We start from the raw sequence: 18,448 nt of genomic DNA, 5'->3' as shown, positions 1-18,448 counted from the left end.
CAGAAAACCTTAATCTTCGGGCATGTCCACCAAAGATGATAAAAAGTACCTTCAGTTTCCTTACATTTCCAACATTTGTTATCAGGCAAATGGTAAATTTTTGCTAGCTTAACTGGGGTCATGTACCACCTATAGACCATTTTCATCACGTTTTCCTTTAAAGCACTACATGCCGTAAATTTAATACCGGTGTTCCACAACCTTTCCCAGTCAGCAGACATAATATTATGACCAATATCCTGTGCCCACTTAATCATAACTGATTTAACTGTTTCGTCTTGTGTATTCCATTTCAACAGCAAGTTATACATTCTTGACAAATTCTTAATATTGGGTTCTAACAATTCTGTCTCAAGTTTTGATTTTTCCACCTGGAAGCCAATTTTCCTGTCTTGTTTAAAAACCTCCATTATTTGATAATAGTGGAGCCAATCTTGTACTTTGGGTTTTAGTTTTTCATGGCTCTTTAATTTCAGTTTCTCTCCATCCTGTTCTAGAATCTCACAATACTTTGGCCATCCGACCTCCATATTGACTTTCTTGTGGGCCTTAGCCTCTAAGGGTGACAACCATCTAGGGGTTTTGTTTTCCAACAGATCTTTATATCTCATCCAAACATTAAACAACGCTTTCCTTACAATGTGATTTTTAAAGGCACTATGCACTTTGATTTTGTCATACCATAGATATGCATGCCAGCCAAATGCATTATTGAAACCTTCTAAATCCAAGATATCTGTATTCTCGAGGAGCATCCACTCTTTCAGCCAGCAGAATGCTGCTGCCTCATAGTACAATTTTAAGTCCGGCAGGGCAAATCCCCCTCTTTCTTTTGCATCTGTTAATATTTTATATTTTATTCTGGGCTTTTTGCCCTGCCAGACAAATTTCGCAATGTCTTTCTGCCACCTCTTGAAACAGTCCATCTTGTCAATAATCTGCAAAGTTTGAAATAAAAATAACATTCTAGGCAATACATTCATCTTAATCACTGCAATTCGGCCTAACATTGACAATCTCAAATTTGACCATATTTCTAGATCTTTTTTAATTTCTAACCAACATTTTTCATAATTGTCCTTATACAAATTCAAGTTTTTAGATGTTAATTTAACATCTAAAAGCTGTGGTTTTGAATCCATGTAACGTTGTATGAAAACTCAGCCTGTGGGCTTGATCCATGATGGCTGCTTTTTTTTTCTATATGCACTTGGTGTTGACGGCATCATCAAGAAACATAGGTGAATGGAACTTAATTTCTAGAAAACAGAGTACATGAGGTGATAGGGATAGTGTCAGTGATAGGACTAGCAGTGAGAAAATTTGCTTTGTTCATTCTGTGGCCCAAAAGAAGGATGCGCCAGACAAACCCTGGTCAACCTTCTAGCTGATCAACCGTGGGCTCCTATCAGAGAAAGGATGCACTAGAGAAAGACATCTGATAGATGGGTCATAAGCATTACAGGTGAGTCAAAGATACTAAACCAATAAAGGATATAGTACAAGTTACATTTCTGTATTCTGTCCTGGTACTATGGTGCAATCTAATTTCGACTCTCTCAGCTAAGTAATTTGCTTTCCCATTATTTTATTACTTACAGTAGATCTGTAACTTTGTTTGGATTGGGGATGTATTAGATTCCTAAATGACACTGTCACTGTTGCAGTTATTTTCACAATAATTTTAGGGATGTCAAAAAGCTGTCAACTCTTCTGGAATCAAACCATCTCAAATAAATAGCAAGCGGAGACTTCTCATGAATGCCAAAACAGGAATGGATTCTAAAGAAAAGATGCATCCACGCCTGGTCCTTTCTTGTTGGAGAATCACATCCTAGCAAAGGTATTTATAGCTAATAAGCCTCTATAATAAATAGCAGAAGTGCTTTTCCGTATGAGACAAGGAAGTCCTCCCAGAAGTAGCACATAAAGGACATATCTGCCCCATCAAGTTTGGAAACAAGCTGGCCCACCTGGTCATGATGCCTACTACTTCCAGAATCAGAGGCAGCATGTTCCTGTGAGTACCAGTTGCTGGAGAGTGACAGCAGGAGACAGCTATCATGTGCATGCCCTGCCTGTGAGATTCCCATAGCTATCTGTTTGGTCTCTCTGGGAAACAGGATGACGGACTAGATAGGTTTTTGGTCTGATTCAGCAGGGCTCTTTCAGCAAGTTGTTAGGAATGGAAGGTAAGTTGTTTCCATATTTATTTTGGTTGGAATGTTGCAAATGATATTATGGTGGTTCACTGGCCAACCTCACAGCACTACTCCTGTGTTCAAGTTTTGCAGCTGGCCCACCTTTCTTGCATCTTTCCAGAGGCCAGGTACAAAGGCATTCTCCCTGGGGGTGCAGGGGAAATGGCGGGGAGTCTTGTTTTATAACTTTAAGCACATGAGTGGGTGTGAGGATACTAGTGGGAGAGGGCATAGACTACGTAACACCTGCTAGAACCTCAGAAATATTGGCGTTGCTTATTTAATAGTGGGGGTATTCACAGTAGACTCACTGAAATGAATGGGCCTAACTTAGTTATGTTCATTAATTTCAACGGGGCCTGTATAAAACTTAGTTGAATACCAGTCTAAGTCTTCAGCTTGCCTTGTAGGGCAAGCTCTCACAAGGCAGCAATAAAAATGCTGAAAACCCAAAGCAATTGTACAATCATAAATAACATTAGATTAAAAACATCTCTAGAACATCAGGAATAAGAGCAGTAAGCAGCTTGGCAGAATAAAAAGAAGAGACCAGTTAAATGCCACAAGAGACTGGGGCAACTAGGGTTCTGTGGAGAAGGAATTCCACAAATATCGAGACACCAATGAAAAGATCCTGTGCCTGGTACCCACTAACCTGATTGACTTTAGAGGTGGGTGAGAGTACAGGGCTTCTGAGCCATACAGTTGCAGGCAGTCCTTCAGGACTACTGAGATAGTTCATGTGAGGAGCTTTGAAATCTTCAGATATGCTAGGATGATGATGCTTCCAGGTTTTTGCAACATGTTCTTCTACAGCTCATGAGGTTGGACTAGACAATTCTTGATTTCTTCATAGACCTCATGCCTTCCTTCAACATGGAACAGAACAGTAGCGTGAAAATTAAGACTATGAAGGTCCCAGGTAACTTCAATCATATAAATGGTGGTAGGGGTCTAAAACAGGTTTGATTTTGTGCAAATGCAAAGCCTCAAGGTGACATTTCATGGACTGAAATGTCAAGTCCAGGTTCTAGTTTTTCAATTGAACATCCCTAAACTAGAAGAACCTTGCTCAGAAAGAGTAGCTGACTGGCCATCATGTTTTGCTTTGAATCAAATAGCCTTCTTTCCTGCCCCTTTAACTTAGAAAGTTCATTTCTTCTATCACACAACATGAACAATTTTGCCAAATCCCACGTGACTCAGTCCTTTTATATCTTTTATCATGTCAGTCATCGTGCTGTTTCCTCTGGGCTTTCCACTGTAGTCATGCATGGGTCATGGAGGCTACAGTTCATCACTCTTGATATACTGGAGGAATCCATCACTAAGTGCATTCACTGTTAGACAAAAACCTGAAGCATCCAGGGGGTTCAAGGGAAACACTGTTCTTGCTGTAATAATTTTCTGTGCCCCCCCCCAACGAGATCTAAAGTTGGGAAAATAGGGAGAATGTCTCGGGGGGGGGGGGGACTCAGGAACTACCTCTTTGTGACAAAGTTTAAATATTTCACAATATGCTATTCATTTCCACCATACCATTTATATTTCATTTGCCTGGTGATGATTCATCCACACATTTATGCTTTCAAGTTCTCCTCTCATGTATGAGGTTGTACAAAAGCATCATAGATCAGTGGATTCTAATATTTTGTCTGATAGTATTTCCTTTAAGGGGCGCATTTCATTCCCAAACAATCAAAGTTAGAAGCCCAAGTATAGTTCAGTTCTATAGGACCAAAGCCACTGTCAATGGCATCAACCAGCAAGACTATCAAGTTCCATCATCAAATCAATTTTTTTTTACTCAAAATAAAGTTATAACCATGTGCATTCTCTCCCTCAGTTTCAGGCAATTCTTTTGAGTTAAATAAGATTTCCTGCTTTGCATCACAGCAAGATCCAGCGGGAAACGCTTAAAGAGGAGAAAGGAAAGTGGAACCCTGTCTCATCTGGGCACAGCTGCCTTCTTCTCTGCATTTGAAATATGAAACTAGAAACCTTACAGATTGCACCTCACCTCCTGTACTTTATCTCTCGGCAGATGGAACTGACTATGGCGGCAGGAAGGATGATGACAAATGCATTCACAGAGGAGATGCTATTCCTCCTCTTTATGGAGAATGAATGACTTTGGGTGAAACTACAACTGCTGTTCAGTTACAATAGTAGATTGCTGAACAAGCTCCAGAGTGACAGGAGTGCCTACGAACAATAGGGCTCTTTCAAGCCTCAGCATTAGGGAACAATCTGTATTCTCTTAAATCACAGTCTGTCAGGGCAAGGCCGGGAGGAAGCTCCATCTGAATCTGAGCCTGGAGGGTGTGTTCTCCACTCCGGGTTCTTGAGGTTAGTGGTTTAAGCTGGAGTTTTAAATGCAGCAAGCAGAAGGTAGCAAAAAGAGGAAAGCAGGCTCATTCTATGAATAATAACAAATTAATGCTTCATACTCCTATTCTGTTTGGTGCCTGAACAGGTCTATGAATGCTTGAGCACATATTGTGTATTCAATAGGCAGGATCGCAACTTCAGGCTATAAGGTTCTATGTTCAAGTCCGTTAGGGCTCTGCAGAAGTCACAACACACACATCATGCAGAAAATGCTGGTTGGCCATACTCACCAGGGGCCACACATTCAGCATTTGTGTGTATGAGGCCCTATATACACACGTTGGGTTACTTGGCACAAAAGGGGTTTTACGCTCTCTCTGTGCCTTGCTTGTCAGGCAAGGTCCTCTCAGTACACTGGCTCTGGAGGCCTAGACATGCTTACACTAGATCTCAAGGGAACTCGGATTGTCCCATGAGATCTCGTGAGAGCAGCCCAGAGCCAGTACACTGAGCGAGTCTTTTCCACCAAGCAAGGCAGAGAGCTTCAAAGCTCTTTTCTGGCCAGATAAGCTAAGGTTACCAGATGTTCCCATTTCCCGGGGACAGTCCCCAGATTTACAAATCAGTCCCCTGACAAGCTCCATCTATTTAGTAGGAAGTTGAAAAGTGTCCCCAGATTCATTGAAAAAAATCTGGTAACCTTAAAATAAGCCCAAGCAGAGCTTCTACACTCTGCACTTTGCTTGGATTTAACTTGCTCAGTTTCAGTAAGCCTACCTTCAACTGTGTATGTTTGAAATCACACAGGTTTCCAGTTACTGCAGCACTGAACTGGGTCTGCAGCATGGCATTTGGCCTGAAGATTTCAATTTGCTGGATTGTAGAAACACCTGAAAGTAAGTGTGATTGTAGACACACTTACCTGAAAGTAAGTGCAAATGAGAATTTCCAAAAGAAAGCACAAACAAAAACATATTGATCATTTGAAATGCACACTTCTCATAATTTTTGCAGCGCAGTTCTCCAGCCAAGTAATGTATATAAAAATGTGCTTGCTAGAATGTGCATAAAAGGCATATTCTTGTGAAAATAATATAGAAAATATTTTAGGAAAATGTGTATAATGAGCAAAATTGCATTCAAAAATGTATATTAGGTGAAAATTGCATTAAATTGTTAATGGCTATTTATGATGATTCCTTCAAACAAGAATTCATAAATCCCCACTCAGAAGTGTTTTTGTTTGTGCTTTCTTTTGGAAATTGCAAATAAAGTAGGTTTACTTTCAAATGCAAACTGAATCAAATGTCCTCCCATCCCTACTTCTGAGTAGACATGCCTAGAATCCTGTTGTTATTCACACAGTCTCTTTGCATGGGATGAAAATGTGGGTTGCGGGCAGGAGGAGGAAGCTAAGAGACCTTGTTTGGTAGTTTTGCATAGTGAATCATGGAGATATGCAGAAAGTTAAGAAGGTGTGTGTGGAGGGGACATACAACCACAACCCTATAACACTTGACAAATGAGCAGTGTCAGGGTTGATGTGCTATACAGAGCAGATGATTAACAGCAGGGTCCCAGGACACAAATCTTTGTTGCATCCTCTTTAGGCTTTAGTTGTTGATTTATTAGTTAGCACTACAGCATGCCCACTGTCCAGCATCTTTCGGTAAAATGGGAATATAGCAGTGTGATCTGTGAAATCCATTTTAGGTGTGCAACATGTCAGCACTGAATCCCAGCAGAAAGCAAATCAAATGGTGGATATCTTTTCATCAGACTCCTCTTTTAAAATGTTGTGTATTGTGTGCTGTTTTACCATGTATTCCCTGAATTTCTGGGCAAATAATACTATAAACCATACCAAAATCATTTTTTTTAAAAAATCATCCCAACTTAAAGCAGTAATAAGAGGACATTTTTTTTAAAAAAAAAAATGTGTCAGCAATAGCACAAAAACTTGGCTCGAACTAAAAAAAAAAAGTGTGCTGGGATAAAAATGTCATAATGAACCTGTCTTTGGAAGCTATTCCACAACTTAGGTTTCATATTCCCATGCCCCCCATTTCACCATTAAGTCAAGCTAGGTGGTTTCTGCACCAATAAACCCTCCCTGCATTGGGAAAATCTAAGTAATTACCAGCCACTTGCCAATCTCCCCTTCTCTGGCAAGGTGGCTGCGAACCAAATCCAGGCGCTCTTGGGGGGAACTTATTTTCTAGATCCATTTCAATCAGGCCTGGTTTTGGCACAGAAACTGCTCTAGTCACCCTGTATGATAAACTCTGTCAGGAGAGTGACGGGAGAAATGTGTCCTTGTAAATTCTCCTTGACCTCTCAGTGGTTTTTGAGACCATTGACTGTGGTATCCTTCTGCAGAGGTTGTCCGAGTTACGAGTAGGTGGCAACGCTTTGCAGTGCTCCTGACTCCACTTGGATGGTTGTTTCCAGAGGGTGAAGATTGGGGAGTGCTCTTTGACCTCATGGAGCCTTCGGTGTGGGGTTCCTCAGGGTTCAGTTTTATCCTCCATGCTGTTTAACATCTACATGAAACCACCGAGTGGCATCATCTGGAGTTTTGGAGTACGTTGTCAGCAATATGTTGGTGACACAAAGCTCTACTTCTCCTTTACATCTGCAGGTGCAGCAACGAATGAGCTGGACTGGTGTCTTGCCTTGGTGATGGATGAGATGGGAGCCAATAAACTGAAGCTCAATCCAGAAAATACTGAGACACTGTTAGTGGATGGTTCCCTAGACCGGATGGATGGGAGGTTGCCTGCTCTTAATGGGGTTACACTCCCTCCAAAGAAGTCGGTATGTACCTTGGGGGTACTGCTGGATCCTTCGCTGTTGCTTGGGGCTCAGGTGGCCTCTATAAGAGGTTTGGATGGTAGCAACACAAGAACAGGCCTTTTCTGCGGTAGCTTCTTGCTTGCGAAATACTCTCCCTAGGGAGGCTCACCTGGTGTTTTTGTTACATATTTTTAGGCACTAGGCAAACTTCTCTCTTCTCTCAGGCCTCCAGATAATTAAACAACCAATGGCCTTTTAAACATTTCCCTCTGCTCCAGATGTGATGATCTTACTACCTATTATTATTACTTATTAAATTTCTATACCACACTTCAACTAAAGGTGACAGGCAGTTTACAAGATAAAAATGCAAATAAAAAAATAAAAAAATACATTGTCAGGATGTAGAATCACCCTAAGTTGCAGCAGACCAGTTTGTTACAGGAAGAGCATGAACACATTTCTCCAAAACTTGTTAAGGAAAGCCTCCTCTGGGGGCTGAGAAATGTAAGAATCTCTCTTGGTTCCTGAAAAAATATTGGGGTTCTTTTTCCCTATTGATATTTTATTTTTCATTTTTAAGCTGAAACAAACAAACATTTTAGTTCAGCCTATGTATCTGAGTTCAGCCAGAGGGTGGAGACCCATGGAGCAAAGACAGTGGTGCAGTGCTCCATCTTCCACACATTCATTGCACTCGTGGAAAAGTAATCTAGTTCCTAAGTGTGAACACTGCAAATAGCCTATCTAATAAACAATTTCATAAAATATGAGACGCTGTGCAAGCCAGCTCTAAATTTTACAGTCTGAAAGCACCTGAAGAATAATAAATTCCAGCTGATGTTGAGGTGCAGATGTGCAAATAAAGCCAGAGGTCATTATTGACTTATTTTCTCTGGATATTGAGATTCCCCATAACTATTTTTTTAAAGAACATTTCTCAACATACCAGAATCCCTAGGCATTTTTCATATCATATTAACATGAGGAATAAAAGTGAACTCCACACACAATTTCAGATCTTCAGGCAAGTTCTCGGGTTTGCTTAGTGGCATCTCGATTGCCAGCCCAGTTAGTTCCTCATAAATATGAGAAACATTTTACAAAACTTAGACTTTCATAGCCTCTTAATCTGCTAGAATGCAGTACACATGTGAGATAAGGAGAATAATAAAGGAGAGAGCACTATTCCTAGTTGGGAATGATGTAATGCTTGACAGAAATGCAAATTAACGGCTATTTTAGCTTAGCCAAGTTTCCCCTTGGGTATTTGCAGAGTAAATATTAACAAGTCATTTAAATGAAGCACATCATTATTCATTTCACCTATTCTGAAAAACTCCATTCCAATTAACACGGGGCCTGCTGCCCCCCTTCTCTGCCCGCTACAATTCAGTTACTGTACACAGTAGTTTCAACAAACCATAAAAAGATTTAATTTATGGTCTCTTGGTTTGGGATAATTTTAGCATCAATAAATTGGGTGTCAGTCTGATTTTTCTGGCAAGCTTTATCCTTTATACTAAATCTAAACATCTCATTACATTCTGAATTACCTGAAATCTGTATTAACCCAAGACATGAGTTATCATCTTAGTTAAGTGCGTTCCAGGAGAAGGTCTGTTGCCAGTATTGTCTTCATTATGTTAATTATATTTTAAGGCAGGCATTAGGAGCCTGTGGCCCTCCAGATGTTGTTGCATTCCAGCACCCATTGCCCCCCACCACCGGCCCTGCAGGATGAGGATTGTGGGAGCTGGAGTCCAATAAGACTGACCTCCTAGTGGAGGCTGAGGGAGTCCAGCAATGGGGTCTTCACCCCTGTCTTAAGGACATAGAGTGGGCCAGAAATGCAAACCTTTCCCAAGAATTCCAGTATGTTATATCCTGTGGCTATGGGGGGGGGGTGAGGGCATGCAAACCCACTTGGTAATTTATTATATTCCATCTCTTTCTTCTTGGATCTCTCATTAGCCCTGTTTACTTGGTTTCTGTTCTCATTTCTGTTGGTAATAATAATAATAATAATAATAATAATAATAATAATAATAATAATTTATTATTTATACCCCGCCCATCTGGTTGGGTTTCCCCAGCCACTCTGGGCGGCTTCCAACTGAATATTAAAAACAATACAGCATCAGACATTAAAAACTTCCCTAAAGAGGGCTGCCTTCAGTTGTCTTTTAAAAGTAAAATAGTTGTTTATTGCCTTGACGTCTCCTGGGAGGGCGTTCCACAGGGCAGGCACCACTACCGAGAAGGCCCTCTGCCTGGTTCCCTGTAACCTTACTTCTCGCAATGAGGGAACCGCCAGAAGGCCCTCGGCGCTGGATCTCAGCATCCGGGCTGAACGATGGGGGTGGAGACGCTCCTTCAGATATACAGGACCGAGGCCGTTTAGGGCTTTAAAGGTCAGCACCAACACTTTGAATTGTGCTCGGAAACGTACTGGAAGCCAATGCAGATCTCTCAGAACCGGTGTTATGTGGTCCCGGTGGCCACTCCCAGTCACCAGTCTAGCTGCCGCATCCTGGATTAATTGCAGTTTCCGGGTCAACTTCAAAGGTAGCCCCACGTTGCAGTAGTCCAAGCGGGAGATAACTAGAGCATGCACCACTCTGGCGAGACAGTCTGCGGGCAGGTAGGGTCTTAGCCTGCGTACCAGGTGGAGCTGGTAGACAGCTGCCCTAGACACAGAATTAACTTGTGCCTCCATGGACAGCTGTGAGTCCAAAATGACTCCCAGGCTGCGCACCTGGTCCTTCAGGGGCACAGTTACCCCATTCAGGACCAGGGAATCCCCCACATCCGCCCGCCCCCTGTCCCTCAAAAACAGTACTTCTGTCTTGTCAGGATTCAACCTCAATCTGTTAGCCACCATCCATCCTTCAACCGCCTCCAGGCACTCACACAGGACCTTCACCGCCTTCACTGGTTCTGATTTAAAGGAGAGGTAGAGCTGGGTGTCATCTTCATACTGATGAACACCCAGCCCAAACCCCCTGATGATCTCTCCCAGTGGCTTCATATAGATATTAAAAAGCATGGGGGAGAGGACGGAACCCTGAGGCACCCCACAAATGAGAGCTCAGGGGTCTGAACACTCATCCCCCCACCACTTTCTGGACACGGCCCAGGAGAAACAGGTGTCAAGTCCCTTTCTTTAAAAAACATTGGCAGCAAGAAAGAGGTTTTGGGGGAATGAGCATGGAGATAGGAGTGTAGGCAATGTGGGAAGGCCATGAGGGCATGCATATATTAACAGACCTATGCACGTCTATTAAAAAATCAATCCCATTGAGTTCAAGGGGGCCTAGTCCCATGTAAGTTGGTATAGGATTGCAGTCTCAGAATGCTTCATGTCTCTTCTTTTTGCAAGCCCATAGTCACAAATTCATAGTAAGCATAGAATATATCTAAATGGGGTATAAGGGGAGGGGTAGTGCCTCTGGTGAGGGGCACGTTGTCCTCCTTCTGGGCTAGTTTGTACACTTTTGGTTCCTACTCTGCATTCAACTCTAACCTGTGGCTCCTAGAAGCTGTCAGCATGTGACAGTGGCCACACCCCGGGAAAGGCTTTGACTGGCCACATAAACCAGGTGATGTGTCTCAAACCCTTGGTGAGGTAGGAACTCCCCCTGCATGCAAAGACAGGCTCCAGTGTGTTGTGCAGATGAGATGAATAGTGGGCCCAATGGTCAAGAAGGCAGTTTCTATATGTGCTATAGAGGGAAGTGAGGGGCAGATGGGGCTCATCAACCTGGAAAGGTAGCCCATATAGGAGAAGGAAACCTCTGATCCTAAACCTCTGCTTCCTTGTGGAACACATTTGGGAGAAGAAAAGGCTAAGGAGGAAACCCTACACAAATCCGGAGTGGGATTCCTAAGACAGTTGGATCACCACCCTTTTGGCAACTCCTGCAGCCAAGCTAGTGCCAAACGCATTGCTCTGCTTTGGGGGCACATCAGCCAAGAGGTCTGTTGTCTGGGCAGCCCAGAACCTTTATAGACACTGCTGAGGCTTGTGCCCTGGAGAGATCACTTCAGTGCTGCTAACACAGTGGGTTGATGCTACCCCTGGAGGTGTCTCTCGAGACAGACGGATGCCAACAAGAATTATGGGAATTTTAACTTTATGAAAGTGATGTGCCCACACCTGAAAAGTAAATATTATTATTAATGGAGTGACTGATGACAAAAATTCCCCTTGCACAATTTACTGTGCATGTGCTGGCTTACCTAGAACCACAACTTTCTTAATGTATAACAAAGAGCTGCAATGAATACTGCATACTATGTGGAAAGTGGCTAACAAGACAATCATAAACCCGGACAGGCAGCAGCAAGGTGTGACAGATCAGAGCAGCCACGGCGTATCTACAGCACTGCCACTCACATCAACCTAGGTGGAAAGGGGTGAGGACTGGGGAAATGGTGCACCATGCTGTGTTAGTTCGGAGCTGGCATAGGAATCAGGCCAGGATCAGAAAAGGGGGTGGCTCGGGATGCAGTTTGAAGTTTTCCCATGGGCTACTGCTGCTAGGAATTCCACCAGCTCATACCCTCCAACATTTCTCTGATGAAAATAGGAACACCCTACTCCATAATAGTCATAATTATATTATTTACACCCTGCCCTTCTGACTGGGTTGCCCCAGCCACTCTGGGCAGCTTCCAACATATATAAAAACATAATAAAACTTCCCTATACAGGGCCTCCTTCAGATGTCTTCTAAAGGTTGTATAGTTATTTATTTCCTTGCCTCAGAGGTTGCATAGCTCCATACCCTCCAACATTTCTCCAATGAAAATAGGGACATCCTAAGGAAAAGTGGGACATTCCAGGATCAAGTCAGAAACTGGGACGGCTTCTGTAAATCCAGGACTGTCCCTGGAAAATAGGGACACTTGGAGGGTCTACCAGCAGTACTTCTGCCCTTCTGCAGTTTTGGAAGGCAGAATGGGGAGCTCTGCATAGGTGGAGAATTCATAGTTACTATCTATGGATGGGGGCTGGTGGAGGTGTTTCAGTCCTCTACCCCCCTCCCCAGCATGATGGATCAGGAATTTGGACAGGGGCCTAAAGCAGGAGCCAGCTTGCAACATTCTCCAACTTGCTTAGCTAAGCCCAAGTTTGACTCTGCCATGAGCAGAGGGCACTGCCTACTTCCATCCCATCTGGCCACACCTTTCTGGCTGTTGTCAGTCACCACCTCCCTAATAGCCCAAACTCTAGCTGTGTCATCTAGGGAAGTCTCAAAAGAAATATTTTACGTGTATATGGCTCTCATTCAATATTCCATGGGTGGTCTGTTATTAAAATAGAACATATAATATACAATTATATTGAAAATCAACAGTCAACAATAGAAGACTGGCAAATGGCATTATTATTCTACAATTGATTTTTAAACTGTAGTGATTATCAAAGAGCTATTGCACCTTAGACTCTTTACATATATTAAATGATGCTGATAATGCAGAGCAACACTTTAAGAATAAGCTGATTACTAGAATGAAGTAAGAAAATTATTTCCCTCCCTGTAACCATTTTCCATTGCAATACATCAGTAGCCTCATACGGTTTTCTTATTAACATTTCAAGTCAAGGGCATGTTATTAATGACTGCATGACTCCTCCTGTGATTTAGTCATAGTGTATGTCCATAAATAGGCAGTGTTAAGTGTAAGATACTGATCATATAACTAAAACAATTTTCCCGTAACAAAGGTAACAAAGGTAGAAGCAGGCAACTGCAATCAGACCAGAATAATAACTGCATGTTTATGGACTGTTTGAACATGATGTACAATTTCCCTTGTTTAGTTTTTGTGTGCAAGGTATAAGTGGAAGGAGTGGAGAGGAAAAGAGAGAGGAAGAAAGAGAGTGCTCCATCATCACCACCAACAACACCAGAAAATATACTGTTGAAACATCCATTTTTTCCTGGAAGCTTTGTCCAAGAAGAAACCTTCCCATTTGTCTTTCAAGGTTGCTTCAACATAAGAAGCCTAAATCCTCACATTCCTACTGTTCCTTCTCTTGTAAGCTATTTAGGGTCAAAACCTTGTATTTGTGTTTGTTTACATAACAATGGAGTCCTATACAGACATCCCCACACACCATTTCAATCTTTTAAGGAAGAGAGCACAGACACACTACTCCCTGCCATGTCACATGCTGAGGGCTGAACTTCTAGCATGGCAAGTTGTTCTTACTCATAAAGGTAAAGGTACCCCTGACCATTAGTTCCAGTCGTGACCGACTCTGGGGTTGCGGCGCTCATCTCGCTCTATGGGCCAAGGGAGCTGGCGTTTGTCCGCAGACAGCTTCTGGGTCATGTGGCCAGCATGACTAAGCCACTTCTGGCAAACCAGAGCAGCGCACGGAAACGCCGTTTACCTTCCCTATTTATCTACTTGCACTTTGACGTGCTTTCGAACTGCTAGGTTGGCAGGAGCAGGGACTGAGCAATGGGAGCTCACCCCGTCGTGGGGATTCGAACCGCCGACCTTCTGATCAGCAAGTCCTAGGCTCTGTGGTTTAACCCACAGCGCCACCCGCGTCCCTTGTTCTTACTCATAGAGGCTCCCTGATTTAAAACCCTGGAAGATCACAGTTCCAAACCATGCAGGGAGACTACAATGTCTTTCATGCACAGAGTGATGATACATGCTCCAATATCCATGAATATAATCTAGTTCAGCTCCAATATACAGTGGTACCTTGGTTTGCATACATTTTGGATTACAAACACGTCAAACCCAGAAGTGCATGTCCTGGTTTGCAACTTTTTTTTTGGATTAAAACCCATTTTGGGGGGATTACGAACAATTTGGGGGGGTAGGCTCCACTGGCGAAAGCGCGCCTTGGGTTACAACCTGTTTTGGTTTACAAACGGACCTCCGGAATGGATTATGGTTGTAAACCAAGGTACCACTGTATGGAGGATTACAGGTGTGGCAACAATGATTCAACAAAACAAGTGGAGCCCAAGGACATCCACTCCCCTCTCAGACAATTGGAATCACATGTGTGAAAATGCCTAAATAGACTTTTGAGGTCCTGAACTACTGATGGTATTATGTACACCTCCGATTGTAAACCTCACCCCTAGGCTCTCATATGCTTCCCTATGTTGTCATAATAAGAGGAAATGGAGTTGGGAACTATGTGCTGCCATCATAATGGCAAGTTTGACCATCAGACCTTGATGTAAGAGAGGTTCAAATCCTCACTCAGGTAGGAACCTCATTCAGTGGCCTTTTCCTGGCATGTCTCAATTTGCCCAGGGCTCCTTTGTGAGATTATAAACACAGGTGCTAAATTAGTTTTTTTAAAATAAAAAACCAATAATACAAAAATGACTGCATAAAATTTAGTTCTAGCTTTCAGATGACCTCTAACCTAAGGAAATCCAGTGTGGTCTTCAATTTGCCTCCGTTTTCTTCCCTAAGTGTTCCATATTATGGTGAATTGCTAACAAATCAACATTTTGTCTCAGTAATTGAACCTCTGTGGACAGTGGAGAGTGGAGAAAAGGCCCTCTGGCTAGTGTCAAACTTTTTGGGAAGATGTCCTCCCACCCCACATTTGAGATAATTTGGAGTTGAAAAGTGCAGCATTTCTAGATTCTGCCTTGTAATTCTTTTCCATGCTGCATACCTGCCGAAAAAAAACATATAGTGAAACAAATGCATCTCTGCTGAGTTTATTGATCCATTTCAGTGTAATAATATCCCACTTTATTAAGTTATTATTACCCTGCAAAAGATCAATAAACTCTGGGAGACATTTTTACACTATTTTAAAATTTCCAGGAGATACAGGAAATAAGATGAGAAATAGGTACCCTCTGAATTCTGCATGGGTGATCTTGATTGTGGTTAATATATTTTTGTGTATGTGGTATGCTTGATATGGGGGGCTTATAACAGACAAACTTTAAAGTAGATGATAACTTCAGCTAGCTGTACTAATCTATTATGAGTATGAGTGTGTGTAATCCAGAAGATTTAAAAGGTACTCTTGACTCTTGTACTTTTAGAGTTAACTTTGTGATGAAAATCAAGTTTCTGCTTTTCTAATGTGTCATTTGCATCCTGCCAGAATGAATAAGTTTGGACTAGGTGGAACTTGCCGTCCTGGCTGAGTTGTGGCTCAGTTGCAGATAGGCCATGGTAACTCCTGCATCCTGACTCACCCAGGGATATACCAGTGAACTCCCAGAATTAAGGGTGAGCTGCGGCTATGCTGGCTCAGCTGGGGCTCACCTGGCAGAACTTAAGTTGGTGGAATTTACACAGGTGTAAATATGAAAAAGTGGGGTCTGGAGATGGGGTAAGGCAATGAGAGACTCAACACCAGCTAAAAACCTCTTTCAGCTCAGCCCTGTTGCTAAGCAACCTGGTGGAATTTAGGCCAGCAAAAAGCGTGGTACAAGTCAAACTCTTCAAGGCTTCTTTCCCCTCTGCCAGGCTTGGGCCATCTCAGCCAGCAGTAGCCCCACTCTTGGCTAGAATTTAGAATGGGGTAATTTACATTTATTTAACTTGAGGATTGCTCTGTTATTCTTAAATCATCATAGGTGGGAAACACTAGTTTTCTTACTTCGTTAATGAGGATTCTCATTTCCGTCCTAGGTGTCCACATGAATTATTGACAGATATTACCCACAAATCACCAGGGACATTGTTAAGGGGTGACCCAAGGGGCCTCTGCCCCAGATATTTGGCATCTCCTGCCCTTCTGCCCCACCCCCATTAAGCTTAATTTTTAGATGCCTGCTAAAAACAGTTTTGTTTAGGCAAGTCAACCCAGACATATACTTTTATTGCATTCATTTTTTTCCCTATAAAATGTTGACTTTACCTATACTTGATTATTTTTAAAATAAAAAAATTCCTTCCTGTAGCACCTTAAAGACCAACTAAGGTGCTACAGGAAGGAATTTTTTTATTTTGACTATGGCAGACCAACACGGCTACCCATCTGTAACTTGATTATTTTTATTATGTTTACTGTTTAATTGCTATTCCAATGAATTATTTGTACCATTGTTTTTCATTGAACAGTATATAAACATTGTTAGATAACTATCTAAGATCTTAAAATCCATGCAGGGCTCATCTAGCTCAGCCCCCTGTCTCCTAACAAATGCTGTTGAGAACCCTTAAAAATGGGGAGAATAAAGACAATAGGAGCTGCCAAGTTGCTCCCCGTAAACCTGAATCAAAAACAAAGAAAGAGGAGACAGTCTCAGTAGCTAGGGATATTGCTCTGCTGCAACGAGCAAATAAGCTCCTTTGAACACTAACCTGAACTTTCATTTGTTAGCTGCCTACAAGATAACTCCTTTCTCTGACCGAATAGACACCTTGACAACCATTTACCCACAACACACTCACAGTCTACCCAGAATTTCCAATCAAAGTCTAGATTATGCCGTTCACTGGCCTAGAGTGATATAAATTCTGGAGTGGATTATTTTGTTCATTGGACTGAAGTCACATAAAACTCTAAAGTGGATTTTACAGTTCAGTGGACTGGAAGCATAGCACTGCATTGCAGAATCCTATTATCTCATAAAGCTACATGCAGGGCTCTGGAACCCTGCCTTTTTGTTTCTGTTTTGTTTTGGAGCTTCTGTGCGTGCAAAGATGTCAGTCCTCAGTCAGTGGAGTGCTTTGCTGTGAAGCTTTCTTGAGGTTTTTTTATAATTATATTAGTGAAAAACAGAAGGTAAAAAGAAACTTGAGGAAATATTACACCTCACTGCATTCAGATCTAATTAGGAAAGATGAGATGGCATCTCTGGTGCTTGTTACCTTAATAGTTGTAAAAATGCATTTAGCTTTGCACGTTTATGCGTTCTGCTTTTGCACATAATGTCTACCTACTGTTATTCTGCCACCTTTTAATGGTTTGCTCCAGGCTGTGTTAGCTAAACATCTAGAGTGGTGGCCTCTCTTATAGGTCATGCTCACTTTCAGAGCCTATTTGCACATTTCAATACAAGTCTATTTTTTGTGTGTGTTGCTACTGTCATTTTGCATCTGTTCTAATACTTAAATAGTGTGTGGTTATTACTATAAAGGGGTACCTTTACCTTTACCTATTACTATATTGCATGTGACTTTGGGGACATTTCAAACTTTTGGGGTGGCTAAAAATGTGGGATAAAGGTAAAGGGACCCCTGACCATTAGGTCCAGTCGTGACCGACTCTAGGGTTGTGCTGCTCATCTCGCTTTATTGGCCGAGGGAGCTGGTGTACAGCTTCCGGGTCATGTGGCCAGCATGACTAAGCTGCTTCTGGCAAACCAGAGCAGCGCACGGAAACCCCGTTTACCTTCCCGCTGGAGCGGGACCTATTTATCTACTTGCACTTTGAGGTGCTTTTGAACTGCTAGGTTGGCAGGAGCAGGGACCGAGCAACGGGAGCTCACCCCGTCATGGGGATTTGAACCTCCAACCTTCTGACTGGCAAGTCCTAGGTTCTGTAGTTTAACCCAAAGCGCCACCCGCGTCCCTCTCAAAAATGTGGGATAAGAGTTCTTAAATAATGAAACAGAAATATTGACACATGAGTTGACAGTGCACACAGTGATAAGTAATCATAGGACTCTTGGAAATAAGAATCTTGATTCAGACTAAGGGGCAAAGCTCATGTGACATTTATCAAGCAGTCTTCCCTTGAGTGGAAGCTTTATTTCTTTCACAAATTGCCAGAATGGAGCAGTCACTCTAGATTGAAACCCTGGTATGGAAGGAAGATAACTTTAACTCTTTGTTCGTTGCTGGAGTCTCCATTTAGATCGGGCCCTCCATTAGGAAATAATATTCCATTTGCTCCATTAGAGGCTCCTCCCTGCACTTGACTTTCAAAGGGTGGAGCCCTGGTCCATTAGGGCAAATGGGGCATTGCTCTACCATCCTAAGTCAGCCTTTAACCTGCCTGCCTCCTTACTTACTTATTCTAGCTGGTTGTAAGAACTTAACTGTTTTCCTTATCAAGTCTAAGTAGGTCCAGGGTATTGTATCGTGCATGCTAATGCCTAATGCTGAAGAAGGAAGAGGAGGAAATTTTCATATGGAGATGACGATGATTATTATAT

This window comes from Podarcis vaucheri (genome assembly GCF_965113315.1).
Source record: "Podarcis vaucheri genome assembly, chromosome: 1".
Classification (NCBI taxonomy): domain Eukaryota; kingdom Metazoa; phylum Chordata; class Lepidosauria; order Squamata; family Lacertidae; genus Podarcis; species Podarcis vaucheri.
The sequence above is the reverse complement of the archived record's forward strand: the minus strand, read 5'-3'. Positions refer to the sequence as shown.